Genomic DNA, 5,283 nt, shown 5'->3' with positions numbered 1-5,283 from the left:
TTTCTACCTTTTTTTTCTCATTACTGTAATTCCGTAAATTACTACAGACTATTGAAGCAAACTGCTAATTTTCATTTTCCTTAAAAAAATTGTTATGTTCTAAAAATGTAAATAAATCATGTGAAAGAATGTCACTCTTTTCTTTGAAGAAAATATTACTTTGTATGAAGTCACTGAAATTGTTCAAACTGTAAAGATGAAAAGTTTGTATTTTCTGTATTGGTGTTTGATGCTAGTGTTTTTACTCTCAGTGTGTTCTGAGTGACAGTGTGTGTTATCTCAGTGAGGGTTGTGTGTAGTGTTTGGCTGCACTGAGCCTGTTTTGAGCCGTGTGTTAAGAGTTGTGTTGCTTGGAGTGAGTTTTGCAGGTGATGTGAACTGTTCAGCTCAGGTGACTGTTGGTAGTGCAGACTGTAGTTAGAGTTTTGCACCAGTTGTGGCTCCAGTTGTGCTCCAGTTGTGCTCACTGTCGTTTAGCAATCGGAAAAAAACTGTATAATAGTGTGTTTGTATCTGGACTTTTATTGCCATGATTAATTCAGTTTTTAGTTTACTGTTACAGTAAATGTGTCAAAGAAATGAAGAACTTGATTTAAACAAAGAATCTTAAACGGGGGAAACAAAATGACACATAATGCAGATAATGACAGAAAACAGCAGGAGTAAATGATGCAAACGTGTGTGTGTGTGTGTGTGTGTGTGTGTGTGTGTGTGTGTGTGTGTGTGTGTGTGTGTGTGTGTGTGTGTGTGTGTGTATCAGAGAACCTCACATGAGGAGGATCATATTTACACAATACTGTCACACCAGATGAAAATGCAGTATTTCACTGATAACTGACATCAATAGAATTTTAGATTCAGAACAAAAAAACTATACAACTATATGAAATGTAACAGCATTTACACACTTACACTATTTACACTTATTCCAAAGCCTAATAAACGGACACAGTTGATTTCTCCCGCTGGTTTGTTCTCGAGGAAGATTGAAGGTCTGGAAACATTAGTTCATCATGTTCTGTTATGAATGAAGATGCTGTCCAGATCTCCAGAGTCCAGAAGAAACTTTATAAAGAGACACATGCCGTGTTCATCATCATCTTCATCAATATTCACTGAAATATAAATAAAATATTGATCATCTGATCATCAGAGCTGCAGTGTATGATCTCAGAAATGAAGCCCAAACATGATCTTACATTAGTTTCAGGCGTCCTCACATCATTTATTCAGATATCAGGATCTCAGCTCATGTTTGATCTTCTCTGATGATTCAGATCCACTCTTTACAGGAGTGTGTGGATCCACAGAAACTGTCCATGAAGAAACATAATATTATCTTCAGTTTAAAGAGGGACAGAACAAACACATACAACACTAAAACTGCACAAGATAATAATAATGATGATGATAAAGCTGATAATCTGTTGATGACAGGCAAATGAAGTTTTACTTCTGATGAAACGAGACACTGACACTGTTTTCATCTTTAATACTGTAAAGCTGCTATAAAATAATAGTGACGTGTTCAGATGATTTTCTTGTGGTTTATTAAAAAAAGCTTGCAGTTTTCTCATTTTTGTTGTGTGTTTATTTAGTTATTGAATAATATTGATTATTATTGATAGTAGATTATGTCCACTAGGTGGCAGTCTACTCTCACTCATCGCTGTGTCTGGTGTTATTGGGTGTTATTGGGTAACTTATTAGGTACTATTGGTTTCTTTGCTGTTAATATAAATCCAGCACAACACCAGCACAGTATTATATGAAACAGTATGTTATAGGCGCTATGTATTTGTAATAATAGGCTACACTTTACAAATTATATATACACAACAGATATTAATATTTTGCAGTTTTGTTTTATTTTCAGACCATTAGTATTATATTCTGGCAGTTTCTCTGGCCATTATGTGTCCTCGCCACTGGTTTATCATATCAACCGTTACAAATCAGTTTAATAAAAGTTGAGGGATTATCATATATCAGGAGACCACATGAAATCATTAATCAAAATATTAATCAGAGCAACTTCCATTTGCAGAATTAACACAAATATGGACACATTCAATGGCATATATATTTCATAAACACAGATGATTCCCTCAAACATTTACTGGTTGAATTATGAGTGATTGTTTTACTCACAGTTCGGTCTAAAATCATTAAAGCTGCTCCATCTGACAATCTTCACAAGCTTCATGTTTTCAGTGGTTTGTGTCTTCATCTCTCTCTCTCTCTGCATGTGTTTACTCCTAGTTTCCATCAGGGCTACTGTAATTTAAACAATTATATAAACAAAATATAAAGAAAAACAATCAATATTAATCTGTTCTCGAGCTCTCTCGCGAAGAAATAAAGAAAGTGAAAAGTCAACAGCGGAGTCACGTTTAGTGCAGCTCATAACCCGACTCCACCGCCTGGCTATACAGTATAGCCGACGCTTCTCTCAGACTAAAGGTCGGTTTTACGCTTTACTCTTTTTTTGTTTTGTTCTCTTTAGAGTCACTGCCGATGCTGACGTCACGAAAAAGCTCCATACCTCTTCTGTTAGGAGCCAGGCAAAAGTATAAACAAGGCTTGAGGCATGAGCATGTGCATTATGAGTTTATGAATGATCTATAGAGGGTTTTCACTACACGTCATCAATAGGAAGTCGGCCATTTTGGAGGCACTAAACGTAAACAGTGCCACTGAACTGAAGAGACTCGCAAATTTGGCTGATTATTGCTGCTGAAAAATTTTGTGTTTTGGTCTGTACTAATCGGTCGTACAGAGAAAAAACATTTTGAGTTCTATAGACTGCCGAAAGTTAAAGAGAAGAGTGCAAAAAACTGATGAAAGATGGCGTTTGTGGTTGAGAGAGGCACAGCATCAGCCACATGTATAAATGAAGCGTTAAATGTTGACATAAAGTAGTTCACTATGGCTACATTCTCACTGTCAGTCCAATGACGTTGCGTTGGTGGAGGAGTTTGCATTTGCAATAGAGATGTTAAATTGTGCAACATGGAGATGTGCATCCGCCGCGCTGGACTACTGCGTCTGGAGCTGCAGAACTGTAGGACGCTGGGATGCACAGATTTGTTTCCGCACTCTTGTCTGCGACGGTTTCAAAAATAATAATGTTCTGCTCGTCCGGCACTTTGCAACAACACAGCCTTGTTTCGGCAGCGACTTTCAGCATGTTCGCTATAACAACGTCTGATGTTTACATTTTACGTGGCGTGAGAAAGTCACATAAACCACACAAAATCTCATCAGAGCGTTCAGACTGAAGCGGATTTCCTGAAATGTGATTTGAATAGGATTATATGGATGTAGCTTGAAACAGATTTCATGTGCTTTTTTTGGACTGACAATCTGAACGTAGCCGATGTCGGGATTAGAAATAGAAGGAAGAATTGCACAAAGGGCTAGAGCTAGCTCGTTCGATCTTTACCACATATTAACTTTAGTTGGTCAAAATTTCGCACTCTTTCCTGCTTACTAAGTCCTTCTCTATATGATTTTGCAGCTTCCACCTGTTTTTTTGTAAAAATGTGTTCAGTAGTAGATAAACAGTGCAATCCATGCTGTTGTTCATCCGAGTGCCTCCATAATGGCCGCGCATCCGGGTTACCGCCCAGAACGTGACGTTGGTGAAAACCCTCTATACGCTGTTTGGCCGGACTAAATATGAGCCACAGTTTTTGAAGTGTCCCAGTTTGACAGAGCGCCTGGAAAAATGTGTTTTGGGGTCAATGTGTGTGTGAGGAAGAGTCATTATCCTGTGTTTAATGTTTTTCTCTTTTTTATTCTAGAGCTCTTGACCCTCAGGTTGTGTTCAAAACCCTAGAACACTTTTGATGTTCCCGGTCAAAAATGACCGGCCTACAAAAAATAGGTTACAAATCACTTGTAATGGTATATTATCACCCAATATTGGATTCAATCTTTTTGTCAATTGTTTTATTTCAATTAGAACTGGTTTTATATTTTATATATATATTTTATATATTTTATATTTGCATCTGATTAATTGTAGGCCTCATTTATCTGAGAGAAGACATGGTCAAAAATGGTCACAATGGCCATTGAAAGTGAATGCGAGAGACACCCTACATTCAGTGTTTGATATTACACATCATAAATGCTGTTTTGTCTGACTAGACTCAGCATGTTTGGTTCATTAGATCGTAATTTTTTGTCCTTTTTGTTCTCATTCTCTCTCTTGTCACATGTTTCATTATCCTGTAGTTTGTGAACCTCAACACATGTCCTCCATGCTGTAATTTCTCTTATATATTCTGACTTTTGTCATTTCTGTACAAGATAATACAGTAGTTCAGTTCAGAGTGAAGTTTGACATCAGTTAATGATTGTTGAGCAATACAGGTTTACATTTCAGTTTCACTATAATAGAGACATTAATGTCTGTATTTAAACAATTGTTAAAAATCTCTTCAGAGAACAATTTAAGATGGAGTATTTTAGTTACCTTGTGATGAGCAGAAGAGAGGAGACATCCAGCGCAGATCTGAGAGATCAGACCGCTCAGCTTTATACAGTGTGAAGGTTAAACTCCTCCTCTGTTGCTGCTAGACTCTGATGTGGTTTGTATTGTGTTTATACACAGTCACAGTCAATCATGCCACACTTACAACTTCACTTTTTTCTTCTGCTGCGGTTTCATCAGTATCTGTATTAACTACTGAGGATCACATGTGCACATTCAGTCATGCCACACTCTTCAATTTCCTGTTTCACTTCCTGTCATCACAGAATTGTTTGGAATTGTTTTGGAACCTGTGATGCTTTTCTCAGGATTTATTGATGAATAAAATGTTTAAAAAGAACTGCATTTATTCAAAATAGAAATCTTTTCTAATAATATAAATCTTTATTATCACTTATTTGTATTAGCAATTGTAGACCCCAAACCTTTGAACGGTAGTGTATATTGTTGCATAAGATCTTAATCTTCTAATTGAAGAAAAAAAAAAAAAAAATCAGTCATAAATGCATTACAAGGAGTTTCACATGATGGCAACACTTTATAGTGTTAGACCTGACCAACCACTCCCAGAGAAGACAAAGGATCCGAGTCTGAGTATTTAGGGAGATGCTGAAGAGGGTTCAGGGCGATTTGTAATTAACCCTGATGCTGAGCGTGGCCGAGACTCTCGGCATCATGTACTTTCTATTGTCAGGTTCGCATCTTTTCTCTTTGATTTGATGTTTTGTATTGATTATCTTTGAACTGATTATGTATTTGATACATTTACCTGACATAATAAA

The 5,283-nt window shown here is 36.8% G+C and overlaps 1 long non-coding RNA gene across 1 annotated transcript; it reads right to left on the bottom strand.

The window, feature by feature from the left end:
- Window positions 1–511: 511 nt before the first annotated feature.
- LOC311096833 lies at window positions 512–4,847 on the bottom strand. Its single transcript, XR_014609133.1, has 4 exons — window positions 4,484–4,847; window positions 2,152–2,277; window positions 1,200–1,313; window positions 512–1,115 (listed from the first exon to the last, which is right to left on the bottom strand). It is a non-coding gene; the product is annotated as an uncharacterized lncRNA (long non-coding RNA).
- Window positions 4,848–5,283: the final 436 nt, after the last annotated feature.

Source organism: Abramis brama, assembly GCF_963993115.1.
Source record: "Abramis brama genome assembly, chromosome: 15".
Taxonomy (NCBI): Eukaryota; Metazoa; Chordata; class Actinopteri; order Cypriniformes; family Leuciscidae; genus Abramis; species Abramis brama.
This window is presented reverse-complemented; position numbering and strand designations above follow the sequence as displayed.